At 42.8% G+C, this 16,636-nt stretch overlaps 1 protein-coding gene across 3 annotated transcripts in view; it reads right to left on the bottom strand.

The window, feature by feature from the left end:
• The window catches only part of THSD4 (thrombospondin type 1 domain containing 4), a 242,143-nt gene extending 233,994 nt beyond the window's left edge, over positions 1–8,149 (bottom strand). For 2 of the 3 annotated variants that reach the window (XM_064722037.1, XM_064722041.1), the window contains exon 1: positions 8,096–8,149. The gene's annotated coding sequence lies outside the window, so the exon portion shown is untranslated. Of the gene's footprint in view, positions 1–2,993; positions 3,171–8,095 lie in introns of those variants that run through there. The other variant, XM_064722040.1, reaches the window with a different exon arrangement.
• Between the last annotated feature and the right edge of the window lie 8,487 nt (positions 8,150–16,636).

Below are 16,636 nucleotides of genomic sequence, written 5' to 3'. Positions count from 1 at the left end.
CATATATTCACAACATAATTAGCTTTACAATTACCCAAGTCGTGGTCCAAACTGCATTTAGATCAGGCAGAGCTGCTGTCTGAAAACAAAAGAACTAATAACTGAACTACTAATATGTAGTAGTAACTACTAACTAATATGTGCCTGCTCAAGGGAACAAGACTTGTCACACAATCTGTTCTTCAGCCAGGACTGTTACCCCTGGAAGCATTTCACAATTCAAAGCTACAAAATGCTTTCCCTGTCAACTTTATGGTAAAAGGGCGACTATCAAGGTCTAAACTCCTTAAGAAGGTGGTTTGACACAGTAAGTTTTCTTTTAGTTTTTTCCTACTTGCAAAAAATAACAACCTTCCAAACCTGAAGGTTGTTATGATAACACAACACTACAGGGGACACAGCTAAAATTGCTTATGCGTGGTTGACTTTGGAGCTCCTTGGGTTTTTTAAGTGCTTAACCACCTAACCTTACTCCTCTTGTACAGAATTTAATGCCCACAGAAGCATCTGCAGTGACTGCACTTCACTGTGGATGATAAATCTGATTTTCAAAGTAAAAAAGAAAATCCCAAGTACCACAAAGTTTCTGACTAGCACTTCACCTCTGTTTTTACTACAACTGCCACTGTGAATTGCCTGAATATCACACATCTGATGTCACATCACAGAGAACTGATACTGCAGTGTGGAAACCCAGCTTTTCTGCTGTCACTGTCTGCACAGAACCCCACACTGAGGCCAATATGAGTCTTCAAAATGATCCTGCTTTCTTGTTTTGTTTTCAGCCTTCATTTAATGCACATTTCTAACACAGTTACTCAGCTTGTTCTACAGCATAACCAAAGATTTTCTACTGAGATCATAAAACCCATCACTGCCTGGGAGCAACCTAATTAATTTGGTACAATTAAATCTGCTGGGGCTCTGAAGGAACCTGCTGTATGAAATGCAGAAAGACTGAAATCTTGCAACATACAACACCTCCAAGTGTTTCTGAGAGTTAATCAGGAATCAAACTGCTCCTTCCATTACAATGGAGCTTTTCCAGGTTAAAATCCGCAGCAGCAAAACCTGGGGTTAGCCCTGCTCGTAGATAAAAGCTGATATGTTACGTTCAGGACACAATAATGATAAATATTCCATATTTCCTACCTATATTCACTTGGAAGGACTCCCTATGACAATCCATACCAGCTGGCTTCATATTTCTAACTTGGCTAAAAATGCTCACTTTGCAGCCCTTTTCTTGTTAAAGGCAGTCTCTCCTCCTAGTCTGCTTAAATCCATTCTCCCACTAGAGAGAATTCTCTTTCCACTCTGGAAATGGAATTCCCTGGTGAAAAAGAAAGCATCAAGAATTGCAGGTGTCTAATGAATATCAGCAATATCCAGTTTCTTTTTAAATCCCTGATTATACTGAATAGATGAAAACCACATCAACCAGTAGATTACTACTAAGTTTACACCAGAAAGAAGTCCAAGTTGGCAAGCTACAGCCTGGTAGATCAGCTTTCTAAGAGTACATTGGCAGTTCCACAAACAGCAATAAACAGACAGATTTGGGCTATTTTCTGTTCCTGCTCTTGCCACAGAGGACAGGAAGAACATGCACAGCAGACTGACAGAATATTAAGAGCTCATCAGACAACTATTTAATCCATAACCTTACACCCTTGTATTGAGCTACTAACCACTGGTGCCTTAGGCAGTGGTTTCTGATTAAAAAAAATTAATCACACTGATTTACCAACAGGTGACACATGGAGTTACAAATACTTCTATTACTTTTGACGGCTATTCACAATATATATGCACCAAATTATCTCTCATCTCTGCCAGCAGACATCATCATGCCCTTATATAACCTTGCTCTATTGAAAACTTGCATATAGCTCAGTTTTGCTGATACCTTGATTTTGAAAAAAATTTTAAAAAAATAGAGAAAAAAGAGAAATTACATGGGCAAGAGATAGAGAAGAAAGGTGACTAAAAAGCTAAGAATTCATTAACCTGAAATAAGGAATAGCTGAGGTAGACGGATCATCAAAGAGCACAGCTCTGAAATGGCACAGAGATAGTGAGCAAAAACCAAGCATTATTAATTTATAAGGTCCATACAGTATCAGGCTCAAAAATTAAAAGAAGCAAAAGGAAGTAGTTTTTTCCACACAACGGAGTAACCTGTGGAACTCACTGCTGCCAGCCTCTCTAAACTATTCGTGTATCTAGAATCTGGAAGAAAATAATTTGGATGAATTAATGTCAAGTGCGTCAAGAGCTATGAAACACACACAGGTATGGACACACTGACATTTGCAAAAATGTAAACCCACAGCGGGAGAAGGTATTTGAAGTTTCTCCTCTGCTACAGCACATAGCCTGTAGCCTGACAAGTGAGCACAAACAGCTCAATGCTGGTAGAATTAAAGGAGAGATGGTAACAAAGCCAGAGGCCGGAAAGCGTGAAGAGAAACACCGAACGCCAAGCGCGGTTCATGCTTTGCACACTGTGCTTACTTAGACCAAAAGATCTGGCCCCAGGCAAGAACAATTGCAACACGCACTCTTCGTGAGGCGAGTTATCCACTGCCTTCCCTCTCCCGTACAAACTGCTGGATTCGGCTCAGGCTACGTGCAGCCACGGCTTCTGGTGGGACACCGAAGCAAAACGAAGCAGCTCCTTACGCTGCCTCTGGATGCAGCTCCTGGAAACCGAGCGTGCGAGGAGAGCAGCTTTGAAATGGCTACTTACACTACTCACACAGCCAAAACACGCGGCGCAGGAATCCCGCGGAGCGGAGCAGAGCCGACCGCGCTCCCGCAGCCGGGGCAGAGCGAGAGCCCGCGGGCCGCGGCTCCGAGCGTAGCCCCGGTGTGGAGCAGCCCCTCAGCGCGGCCTCGGGCTCCGCCGCCCCGGGCACTGCCCGCGCCCCCGGCACGGCGCCCACCGCCCACCTGGCGCGCCCACCCTCCCGGGCCTTGCCTCGCCTCACCGCTCCGCGCCGGCGTCCCGTCCGGGCGCCCCGCGACGAGGCGCTCTCGGGGGCGAGAGGGCTGAGAGCCGCGCGGCCCCCGGCGCATGGGAGGCGGTGCGCCCTCGGCCGGGAATGCCGGAGCCCCGCAGGACCCGAGCAGGTTCCCGGCGGCTCCGGGGCTCGGGCTCAGCCTCCTCTCCCCTCGCTCCCGCCCGCCGCCCGCCAGGAGCCGCGCGCCGCCTGCTGCCACCTGCCGGCCGCGCCGCGCAGCCGCTCCCTCTCTCCTTCCCCCGGCGGGCCGGGGCTCCGGGCGACGGCCAGCGGGGAACGGGCGAGGCGGAGGCGCCGGGACACAGCACCGTCCAGCGCCGCCGGTGCACGGACGTGCGAGGGGTGAGGGGGTATCGAGGGGTGCGAGGGAGCCAGCGGCGGGGCTGCCCCGCGGGTTCCCCGCTGGCCCGGAGCGCAGGTGCCAGCGGCGCTCGGAGGTGCCAGGGAGGCAGCGCTGCCCCGGGCTGGCCGCGCACCCTCTTCTGCAGCAGCGGCCGGGCACGGGAATGGGTGCATTGTACTCCGGCCGATTTCAGCTCTTCCAGCCCTTCGCTCTTAAGGCGCCCCGTACCGCTGCCCTCAGACACCAGAAGAAAACGCGAGACAACTGTCATCTCCCTACTCACTGGCTGGGTGAAAGACCATCTGCTTCCAGAAAACACACTGACAACTAGAAAGTAATATGTGCTCCTGACAGTGTTTGCTTACACGTCTGAGGTCTGAAACCGAGCCAGTAACAGTGATACCCTGGCACCGTGAATACCTCACCACCGATAAGCAACTATGAGGAGGATCTTCTCTTGGTAACTTTTGAGTTAGCGTCTGAGGGAAAAGCCTGGAATTGTGTTTCTGTTACTGCTTTATATTAACTGCACTGGACCTAAGATCCCTAAGGGCATTTTCACTGAAAAGAGCAATAAAGTGTCCAGCATGAGCTCTAAACCTTAGAACCAGATAGTCACTGGCAACAGTTCATTGCAACATTTAGTTTTACGCTTTAAAACTCACAAAATTATTATTATACTGGAACTGGCCCAGCCAGGTGAATGTATTTATTTTAAAGCACAGCAAAACAGGTGTTTTTTCCTTGCCAGCATTTTGAGCTTCATTACACTTGAACCCAGACAAAAAGAGTAAAAGATGATGTGCTGACTGTGCTATTCACTGCACAAAAACAACCTTCTCCACTCCCAAGTTCATGTATAGATAGAGGCTCTAAGGATTTCTGCAGCAGATCTTTTGCTTTCTCCTGTGTCTTCACCAGGCAATTGCCACAGCACAGCACTCCCAAGCAGTTTCAGATGCCTTGTAAGCACCATGGCAGATCCTGGTTGCAAAGAGACAGCTGTACACAGCTGTATGGTAACGATTTCTCACATGCAAAGAAAAGCTGCATTATAACACCAAGACAAGGGTAGCTATGCTACCTCCAAGAGGTCTCATTTGTAGGAAGAAAATGGTATGGAAACAACAGATTTAATCTAGAAAGTATTCTGCCAGTCCCTCCTGAGTTATGAGGTGATTTGCTATCAGGTAGAACCTCAGCTGAGCTTCAGAACCTAGACTGAAGCCTGTTTGGCAGTGGTAGACAATCCCTCAGGAAGCAAATGCTGTGCTGCTCTGACTATGACCTAATGAAATACATAAATAAGTGACTAATTGCTAAGGTAGCATGTGAGCAAGACTAGCTGTGGCACGTTACAGTACTTTAGTTCTAATCTCTGCTCAGAGTACACATTCTACTTCACCTACTCTGCCAGTTGCATGCCTGCTTCAGGGAGAGACACAACTGCAGCCAGATGGACCAGAGACAGGAGCTCTTTTCAGGAGCAAACACCTAACTACTAAGCCATTAGTGAATTAATTACTGTACTTAGTTCACATGATGGGAATGCTCTGCTTGAGACAGTTCCTAACTCCTGATATTGGAGAAAGATTGCTTAACCTGTGCCAGTCTGAAAATTAGCTACCAGTTTTATCAGCCCTCAGGGGAGGAAAACTCGTACTAAATTAAGGGCAGCTGAACAGCATTAGCACCACTCTGGATGTGCCAAAGGTTGTTCAGCTGGGCACAGCCAGCAACAGAAGGATACATTAAAGCAGAGACCTCAAGGAGGCTTTTCTGAACAGCCAAGGAACATACACTGTTTTCCTCCCTATCTCTTTTGCTGCCTTTAATTTCCCCAAATTCCCTCTTGCGATCTGAGTTTTGGAGTGATTGCTCCCTCCCAAGAGCCAGTGCAGAGTCCTGTCTGTCATCCCTGCCTCTCCTCCTCCCCGTGCTGCTGCTGCCCTGCTCAGAACAGCGTGCATCCTGTTTCCCAGCAGTGCAGGAGGAAGCTGTCCTGCTGCTGAGGGGGCGAGGAGCAATCCTTCCCACCCCTTGTCTGTGCAGCAGAGCAGCTGACACTCAATTTGTTCTGAACAACTGCAGAGTTACAGTCCCCTCAGTGCACTGCAGTTGTTATCTCAGGTCTTTCATGGTCTCACTTAACAAACCTAGCTATCTGATGAAAACCACCCAATAAGCTCAGGCTGTTGGCTGCTTTTTGCTAAGTAGACATCAAGGGGAATGAGAACTAACATCATTCTCTTAAATAGAGAGCAAAATATAAATGCTTGAAAGACAGCAGCATTCACTAGAAGATTGAATGTAATCACAGTAACTCACAAAGGAAATGCTTGCTTTGATTTGCTACCAAAGATGCCCCAGAAAATAATGCTTTTGAGGGAGATATGAACTCATCAAGCCAAGAAAGACGAGTGTAGGACAGGAATCACAGAATCATTGAGGATGGAAAATACCTCTAAGGTCATCGAATCCCAGCTGTAAACCCACCACAGCACCATCCAGAGTGCCACATCATTCACCCACTTGATGATCCTTCAGCATGTGGTGATTCTGTCACTGCTCGTCTCCTTGAGTCAGGGCGAGGATAGCCACCAGCACCACTCACCCAGCAAGTTGCAAAGATTACCCCAGTACCCCTTGCATCTCAAAGGGGATTTTTACTTCCAAAGCTGAAGGACTTCCCTGCCCATGAGCCAGTTCTTTGGCCAGCTGCCTCAGTGAAAGAGGAGGAATCTATTTCAATTAGTTTCATTAAAATTCTTTGTGTTACAGCAGCTTGGGAACAAGACATTAGTGCTACTTCAAAAATTCAGACAAGGGTACAGCATAAAATGATAAGACTGGCAACAGACAAGAGGGTAGAAGAGTGCTGTAGGACTAAACTGCTGCTTGCTGGTCACAAAGAATCATTTCACACTAACAGTGGGAATGAAAGTGTGTGAAAATCCCCATTGGGATAAGGGAAGAGAGAATTTGAGAAAGAAGATTAGATTGTGGTAGAGTAGGAAGCTAGTGTTTCCCTCCCTTGAATTGTTTCAGCCACTTATTATTTGTTTCAATACTTCTCTGTGAGCCACTAATTGTCGCAGTGGGATCTTTCTGCTTCATTTCCTTCTCTTTGTGAGAGCAGGCGTCAACACTGCAAAGAGTTAGAAATCTGCAGCCTAGTATACAGAAGACAGTGTCCAATTTGCAACATGTCCAGCATAGGTCAGTGGCATGGTTAAGCCTTGGAAAGTGCCTTTTATACAAGCATTAAAAATCTTTGGGAAAAAATATCATTATTGCAAACCCCAAAAGCAAACAGAAAAAAAGAAAGATGGTAGATTTACAAGTTTCCTCTTCACCCTTTGATCTGTAATTCTTTAAGCAGGAGTACTTAGTAGAAAGATTGCATTTCACCAAAAGAAATTAATAGTGGCTAACTCAGTTGTAGCTTAGGTATCCTGAGCAGCAGCAGCGTTTTGTAGTTTACACTCAAAATGTGTTCAGAAAAACCTGATTTCTGTCCTCATGTCCTCCATGCCTTTCCCCAGTGCTAGATCGAGAGTTCCTGTCAGATCCTTGCCTGAGCAGAGATACATAGAAGTTCTTGAATTAATACGCCACATCACAGAAATGGGAGAACATGCCTGTTCTAAACTTGTACTTTGCATGTGAGGGCAAGTTCCAGGAGTGGCAGTTCCCAGGGACCTGCAGCTGCTCTGCTCTCTGGTACCACTGCCTCCTTCTTATGGAAAACAGCACAGCAGGATAAGTTGACTTTCTAGCCAGACAAAAGAAGGACTTGCCCTCCCTCCTCCACACCAAGTATTTCTCTTTGGTCACACTGAAGGACTCCTCCCTTTCCAGATAAGCACCACCAGGTCATGTCCAACTACACAGACCACATCCTTTGCTCAGCAGTTGCCATTATGTGGACATATCTTAACTTTCTTCCATTGCTAATTACCATCTTTAGTCCTTTAGAGCTAGTATTATGAAACGTATGTCAAATAACCTGCTTACACATGTTTTCTGCTTAAGCCTTCCTTTTAAAACACAGTCACAGCAGAAAATATGAGGGAAAGAAAAGCAGATTACACAGATTTAGGTGAAGCAAAAATAGACATTTAAGAAAACATGAGGGTCATTCAACTGCGTGACCTTTTTAGCTTGTGTTTCTTATCTTTCCTATCTAATAGCAAGACTGGAGACCTACAGCACACACATCATGTGCTGTTTTACATTTATTTTCCTTTGGTGTTTCTCAGCTGTATAATTTAAACCTTCTTTCTTTTACTATATCTGTAACTACAACACATTCCAATATTTACAAATGGAGAGTGACTTGGCACAATATTGGGTGCAGTCTGTCTGCCATCAGAGAGGCATTCTTCAAATGGACCTGCCCACTGCAAGAGCTGGGAGATCTGAACTGTTTGTTTAAAACCTAATTTCCTCTTAAAGTAGCTAGGCACAGCTGTAGGTCTATTAAAAACTATTAAACAACTGGATATTTAGACTAAAACATTGGTTAGGACCCTTTTAGGGAACAGCTAGATATGCCATGGCAAGTGGGAGCAAAGGGTGCCCAAGGTGTTCAGAAAGAAGCAGCCAGAAGTCAAGGCACTGTGCTAGGCAGCAAGCCTTAATCCTGCCATGGAAAAGAGACAACCTGTTGACATTATTTGCAAAGGTTCCATACAGCTGTCTCCTTATTGCAAGAGTTCCATACCTCCTTGACGTTTCTCGTGGGCAGCTCTTCAGAGCACTGACTCTTCTTTCTTCTCACAGCAGCCACCCAACTCCAGTTCCCCTCCCAATCAGCCACCCCACTCTTTTATAGCATCTTCTTCTCATTGGTTACAGCTGTGGCCTGGTAAAGTCAGGCCTGTTCCTAGTCTCTACTAATTGGCTCAGCTGCAACTCCTTAGGGATAAGACTACTTCCTATACTACCTTTATTTTCTTATATTCTATCCCTCTACAGTAACCTAACTCTTGGAACTTAGAAATAATAATGAATTTCAGCATTGTTCACAGGTTAGAAATGCAGATGCTCAGTCCCCCACAAACTTTGCCCAAGATATCTTTACTTCCTCTGGATGCAAAGGGATAATTAAAAAGACCTGTGATAAGACTGAGGACATCCGACCTGACTAAGTATTCCAGCTGAAAAGCACCTGTGAGACAAAGAATGGGATATGCTGAAGAATAGCTACAAACACCCAATTCCCTCAAGATGCTCCTATATCAGGATTTATTAACATTAAAGCATTAGTACCGGTCCTTGCAGTGCAAACACACAATGCTGCCTGCTGCAAAGGGCAGACATGGCCAGAAGCTTCCAGTAAGAAGCTCCAAGCCAGGACAGCCACCTCCATTCAGCACCACAGGATGGGGGGAGGAACCCACATGCACAACCCTCCTTGTTGTGCACCTCCTCTCTCATCACAAATCTGTGCATTTGTCCCCATGCTGGAGCTGCAAATGAGCCTTCTAAGCAGTGTGAGAATAACAGGATGAGACTGAGGAAATTGTTCCTGAGCATGAGCTTTGACCCTTCTGGGCAGTGAATATGAACCACATGGGCTGGACAAGTCCTGGGCACATTAGATGCCTTTGTGAAGTTATTTGCTGATTCAGAGGTGTGAAACTCTTAAAAACACTGTGGAAGCAATGGCACTGCTTGTGGTACTGAAACAGCATGGATTCCTCCTGGGCTGCTGTGACTTCATAAATATTGACTTTGGATAAACCTTCTAACAATATTCTGATTGAGGGTTTTTTTTCTTCTTCTTCTTTTTCCTCCCAAGTGGGTTCCCAGAGTTAATTTACTTAAGGCAACATATATGACACTAGAATAAGCCCTTTGATTAGTGATGCAATTGCTTGGTCATTAAATGAAAAAATCTGGATTTTGATTGATAGTTGGAATTCATGCTGTTTGTTTGATTTACTCTGGATTCTTTGTCACCTCAGTGCTATTCCTGCCAACACATGTCAGAGCACAACTGATTATGAGCTGAAATACTGGTTTAAAGGGTTTTTTTTAAATTTTAGGCTTATCAGTTTTCCTTCCCCTTCCATAGGAGCAATGCAAATTAAGCCATGAATTTTTTTTTCAAGAAATTTCAGCTACAATTAGCTTCATGCAATGCCTCTTTCTTTTCTCATCTGCAGCAGTATGGAAATTAAAACAGCATAATTTAGTTCTGTAAAATCATTCCTCTGCAGTACATTAGAACTAGGTCTAATATGCTTTAGGCAAGTACTATTATTTTTCACTCTGTGGCATGATTGCAGTTGCTCTAGTACAGTTGGCAGTCAGAACTGCCACCAAATGAGCACCAGCACACATTTCTCTCAGTGTTATGCACAGGAAAGCCCTGATCCAGTAAAAAGTGTCAGGATGTTACCTGTCAGTGAAGGTAAGTACATAGAGGAAGTGATTGTTTCCTTGCTTTGGAGACAAAATCAGACATTTCTTCCACTAGAAAAGCTCTTCAATATTAAATATTCCTATGTGTTAGCCTGAATCAGGACCAAGTTTGTGTCTTTTATTCTCAACAGAACAGGGTGGGAGAAGAACCAAGAAAATAATGAGGGTAGACTGTACCTACATCTGAGAAGACAGGAGCTTAAGTACAATTTAATGCACTTTGCTATACTCTCCCTTGGCAGTAGAAGGTAGAGCTTGGTAGACTCCAGCAATATTTCCAGGAATGCAAGTCAAGTATTAATATCTAAGTTTATTCATTATTTCTTGCCCCTTTCCTCCAGTATGCAGTACTGCCCCTATGTCAGACATAGATGCACAGACTGAACTCACACATACAGCTTGGAATGGAGGCTGTTTCCAGACAGTTTTTCTCTTTAACATTACCTTCTTTCCTGATTTACTGATTCTTGGCTGAACTTAAAATTACCTGAAAACCATTGCCCCTGAGAAAATCTTTACTCAAGTGCTTGCTGAAAAAGTGTAACCTGAAGAACAACATGCAGAGATCCAGACCCTGTGCTATGGCTCTGATCAGACACTTGAAAGTAAGTCATTGGCAGGAACACTCCCACCAGCTTCTTGTCATGCTGTCTGCTGGCAACTTGATGTTAATAGCTTAACATCTGTATCAGTATCTCAATCAGGATATTAATTTGAAGCAGAAAAGAGTTGTTTACCAAAAAAAAAAAAAGCCCTATGGATTATCTAAGTACTGAGCTATGAGGTTTCCCTTTTTGTGCAGCAAGCATGTTTAGATGCTTTTCCCCTGATTCATGGAAACAGTTTCAGGCAACCTGTGTGCTGATCTGCAGGCAAATCTTGTGTCAGAACATTGGTCTATACTGAGAACATTTCCAGTGCATGAAGAACAGCATGAAAAAAAACATTGTGGTGGCTCCCTCTCCTGCACCCCCTGAAAACTATTAGATCTGCATCATCTTTTACTCTCACTGGAGGATGTGAGTCCTATAGAGTAAAGATTTCCATTCTGCACTGAGAAGAATAGAAGTACATTTGAACTTCATGTACTGACTGAATTATTAGGTTATGAATAAAAGAAAAAGGACAGTGGAAAATGGACGTGTTCAATTCCCCTTTCTGAAAAGAAGGGCTTTTTAGGATGAGGCATGCAGTATTTCAGGAGCAACCTTTTACATAAATGGTCATGGCCAAGACTATCCAGCTGCTCTGTAACACTTTCTGCACCATGAAAAGTCATCTTTACAGCCAAACCCCTATGAGTACAATGTGAGCAGGGTTTCACCCTGTCTTCCATAGAAACGAGGAGTCATTCTGGGGCAAGAAACTAAGACATATTCTACATAACTCAGGAACAATTCCCTCACCTAATAAACCTAGCCTAAGGTTTTTTCTTGAAAAATTTACCAGCAGAATAACTAGAAAAAATCTAAACAGATAAGTTTAACTTATTTGTTACAGTGAAATAAAGAGAGGGGCAAAGTGGGTAGAGAGAAGAGGGAGGATGCTCTATTTAATTTAGAGATTTACATGAGGATAGTATTGTAAACTAGATTTAATATGTTGTCTTTCTTTGTGCATGATGTAAGCAGAGCTCAGTTCTCTTCAAGCAGATGGTCCACAGACTCCAAGCACTTAAAATAAGGGACAAGCACAAGAGGATGAAGAGGACCAGGGGTTTTTGAAAGTATAGACTTCCTCTAATGCGCATACATACTGCATAGCAAGACACCCAGCTCTGCTTCACTCATCTACCTTCCATAAAACATAATCTACATAATATCAGCATCTGTTCAGCAGGACAATTAGACATGGAATGGTGTATTAGAGATACATACACACACACAGAACCTCAGATTGGGTAGTTTATCACATTCTGTAAAGTAAATAGAAGTATGGTCATGGAAAGCACTTTTCTCATGTTGGAAAAGCAATCTAGAGACATTTAAAGAGTAAATGCAGTGCTCCTCACTATCTAAATATCTCTCCCAAATTCTTTGAAGTAGGCATTGCTAATTTTTTTTTCATGAAAAATATTCCCTTATGCCTCTCAGCTGCACAGAGAAGTGTTGAACAGATGTGTTTACAGGCACAAAAGAACAAAACCATAACCTTATAGCTCTGTAGCAATTTTTCTATCTGCAGTGTTTCTGGACATTCACTTTACAATTCCTGTAGTTTATTGCAGTTCTGTGGGGTTAATTAAAATCCTTCTACAAAATCAGATAAACAAGAGCAATGGGGGAGGGAAAGTGTGTATTTTATGTACTGTCTATTCATCTGTAATGAAGCCTGCCCCATGTGTACAATCAACATCTGGGGAAAGCCTGCACTTCAACCAGAACAATCACTACTCACATTCCAGCTTGAGTGGCCGGTTCTTTTCTTGAATTTTGTGTGTATGTATCCATGCACACATACATGCTTTCAGCACACGTTTCACAAATGGAAGAAAAAAGTGAGAATTTACATGGCTTTTAATTAAGGTAAAAGCCAAAAAAATCTTCAGGCCTTAAATTGTAAACAGATAACATCTTAAAATTTCTACTCTGAGATTTTTTGGGAATGAAGGAGTAGCCTTTTTAAGTCATATGTAACAGTCACATATTGATGTGAGAGCAATCAATATAATCAAATAAATCAATCTAGATAACATTGACCCTCTATGTATATATAGGATCTTTCAGTACATTGCATGATCTAAGCTGGAATTAAATCAATGATGAAACACCATGTGGATTTCAGGCAGCTGGGTCAGACCCTTGCACTGCAAGCCAGAAACAGCTTATGTTCAACTCTTGAGTAGTCCTTTTATGCAGAAAGATGGGCTTGTATAAGATCCCTATTCCCCAGGGCTCAAAAGAGCACAGTTTGTTTCCTGGTTCTGGTATCCCCACCTGTCAAGTCATTCATTTTGGTAACTAAACGTTTCTCCTCCTGATGGAATCTGGAATTTTGCTCTTCTCAGATAAGCTCTGAATGAAATTTCTTTAGTCACACCAACAGCCTTGCCTCAGGACCCTGAGAGCTGAGAGATAGCATTTTATGCCAATGTCACCACTGAGTTAAGAGAATGATACCAATAGGGAAGGCACATGAACTTTTGTCTGCAGGAAAAGAATCTGCCCAGTTCTCCATACACCCTTCAGAGACCAATGCAAAGAGCTCTAATTAATGCCCCTGTTCTGGTCTTATCTGTAAAGTCTGAGCTGCATCCATGGGTGCCAAGAGTTCTGCATCCATGGAACATCACTGAGCTGTGGTTAACACAAAACACAGTAAAACTTCTTTATTGAAATAGCATTGGTGGGCACATCAGCCATGCAGGTAAAAAGGCAGGCAGCGTGTAAAGGAGCAGAAAAGGATATGATCACATAAAAGCAGCTCTTTGCACAAGAGATTATTAAATACTTTTACCTGAAGTCAAAATAGATTTTTCATGTCATACAATTTTTGAAGACTACCTTTGATAAATCATTCTGTGGCAAGATGCTGCAATTCCCTTGAGGCAGCAGGATGCTACCCTATTCTAAAATGACACAACAACCAGTAGGAGTTGTCTCTGCTTAATGCCTGTGCTAACAATCTCTGTTTCTACAAAGCAAGAATTCTCCAGTCCAGTATCTCAGATAATACACAGTGGTTGTGGTGCTTACATAACTACCAGGCAGGGTGAAGCAAAACAGATCTTTTCCTGTGGGCTATCAAAATTGTTACAAGTCACTTGGTCATTACTTTCCATATTTTTATGTTGTTTATTTCCAGTATTTCTTTAGCAACTCCTGCATCTTTTGCAGCATTTTGCAGCTCAGATCCAGAGACAACCTACTTCCTAAATTCCATCTTGCACACTGAAGCACTTGGACATCTTGCCTACCTTATGTCATGTTTGCCCTGGATTCAAAATACATATATGTATCTTTTAAAAAACCATTATCATTCCAATTATCTTTCTTCAATGACCTTCCTCTTGAAAGTTTAGCTTAATTTTCTCTTGGAATTAGGGATGTAGTTTCAGCTCTGAGGAAACTAGAAGGAAACCACCTCTCTCTATGTTATACAGACACTGTACAGTCAGGGTCTAAGCACAGTTTGTCAGCACTGAGAGCCAAATCACAACCTCCATTTGAAGGTGTGGACTAGATGAAAGAAACAGAAAATGCATTACAATGTCCAGAAATCTGTCAGAGGCTGAGAGAGATTTTAAATCTTAACCAGCACAGTGCTCTGTTTCCCATCTCCCAGGGCACTGTGTGTTGGGGATTTCAGGTTCCATGGATGCTGCTGCTGCCTGGAGAGGCAGGGGAGGCAGAGCAGCCTGGCTCTGCACAGCTGAGGCTTCTGCCCCATCCTGGGCTGAGCTGCACAAGGAACTCTGAGTCACTGCAAGGGTTGTTTTTCTACCTGCACAATCTGACAGCTCCCCAGTATGTGCAGTGAAGAATATGAAGCTGTTCAGCCAGGGCATTTGGGTTTGGATGAGACAATCCTCTGCATACTTGGAGATCTAGAGAATTTCCTGACAGATTATGAAATAATTAGTTGGCCAGAGATCCACTTCTGGGCCCATTCAGTAGGAAGACAAATTTTATTCCCTTACAATCTCTGACTGGAGCTGGACAGAAAAGCTGAGGGTTTTAATCCCTAGGGCAAAGTTGATAGGCTTGAGATAATGGATTTTCCAAAGAGGTTGAAGTTACAGTGAAAAATTATAAGTTTCCTGTTTGTTTTTTTTTCCTATACTTTCCTGATTTTCTCACTTTTGTCCTAATATTTCCTCTAAAAAGAAATGAGTTAGGGGGAAAGAAGGTTGGGGAAGGAAGAGAGAATGGAAGTGATCCCCTCCTTCTCTAGTTTTCATACATTTAATACAATCTGTTTAATAGAAGATAGTGATTAGTAAGAAAATATGTAAGTGCAAAGCCAGACTTTTTCTAATTGCTAAGATAACCCAAACATAACCCAGAGGAGTATCGAGATTCAAACTGCAAAGTACAATTCATCAAAATAATGAAATGCAAGTAATCAGAGGTTTTAGAATTCCAAGATTACTGTTGGCACAAGGTAAAACTAAGTTCTAAAAGAACTCCTTCAGCAGCAGGCAGAAGAAAATTTATCAAACTTTTGATAACCCAAAAAATAATGAGGCCTTTTGAACTTTGCTGACATCAGATAGAAATATCTGGGGGAAAAAAGAAAAAGAAAGAAAAAAACCAAACCTAAACATAACCTAAATACACATGATTTAGAAACATTTCTGCTTGATAGTCACAGTAGCGTGATGTACACCAAATGAAGGAGTTTAGTGCTCTTCATTTGCCAAGAAACCTGCAGGCTCCTCACTTGTTTCACTGTGAAGATAAAGGATAACCCAGTAAAGATCACCTGTGGAGCCTTGCACAGGGCAGAGCAAGATTAATGGTCATGTGCAGAAATCTTCCTGAGATATTGCTGAGCTGAGTAGAACAAAAACACAACCCAGAACTCAAGCTGCTCTAACAGACCCTGCAGCAGCAGAGATGTTCTCTGTGTAACCTGGAATAGCTCACAAAATACTCCTGACAAATTTACTGGCCCATACTTTATCAGACAAGATTTGGAATATGTATTATTAGAAGCCATGTCACTTCCCAAGGACAGATTTTCACCCAAGGTCTGGTGCTGTCTAAAAGCTTCTGCCAGCTCAGCTTGAACAACCACTACTCTGCTTGAAATAGGAAAGAAAAAAATAAATAGAAGGTCCTAGTGGAAAGCTTTCCAGGGTACCAACATCATCTGCCAGCTGTTGTTTAGTAGTCCCCATTATTTACTCCTGTGATGCTTTTTCCTTTTTCACAACCTAATCTCTCACATAAGGGCAAATGCTCAAAGAAACATAAAATAGACACATAAATACACACATATATACACAGACACAGAGTCTATTCCTAATCTTGATGTTGCTGCAACCTTGTAGTTATGGAAAAAGGAACCCAGACATATTTTAATCACGAAAAACTGATTAGATAAATTTGGTCTGATTTGTTGTTTATATGATAAATTGTTCTAACAGTTTCACCTACAATGGCACATGGCCAGTACAGGCCCAGAGTGGACGTGAGTATCAGCTCTAGCTTGAGCAGGCTCCTTCCTCAGAATCTTTTCCAGTAATCATTCCTTCACTCTCCCTGTTCTACCAGGACTGTAGATACTCAGTCACAGAATCATAAACACATACATTTTTGATGTTTTAATTTTTGTTCTTTTGCAGTGTTGTTGTTGATCTTTGTTTTGTTGCCAGTCCTTACATTTCAGCAGGTTTGTTTCTAACCCCACACATGGCTTGATGCCAGTGCATTGCTCTAGGAGTCAATAATGTGCTCATTTACTCCTAAGGAAGGGTCACAGAAATGTTCAGCAATCAAGGGGGAAATGGCATCACTTATCCCCTCCTCACAACTGCCAGGCCAGAGATGGGGAGCTTGTTGTCAGGTCACACTGTTCTAACAAGGCTTTCAAAACCAAACCTCTGCTCAGCACTGGCCAAGTAAGCATCTGAGCCATTTCTCCTGTACTCTGACTTGTTATCAAAGTTATGATGTGTGAAAATAAAACTGATCAAAAATTAGCATGGACTTTATGTTCAAGCCAGAAGTGATTTCTCAAGCCCTATAGTAAAAAAATAATGCTAAATATCCGTTGAAGATTATTATATAATAAAGTATATTCTGAAATATGACTTGAAAATTTTGATACATATTTTGCAGTATGTATACATAAAGAAATATATACTGTAGGAGCTTAAGTCATTAAGTCA

The sequence above is a fragment of the Zonotrichia leucophrys genome, chromosome 10 (assembly GCF_028769735.1).
Source record: "Zonotrichia leucophrys gambelii isolate GWCS_2022_RI chromosome 10, RI_Zleu_2.0, whole genome shotgun sequence".
Lineage (NCBI taxonomy): Eukaryota > Metazoa > Chordata > Aves > Passeriformes > Passerellidae > Zonotrichia > Zonotrichia leucophrys.
Note: the sequence above shows the minus strand (reverse complement) of the source record. Positions and strands in the feature narration are given on the sequence as shown.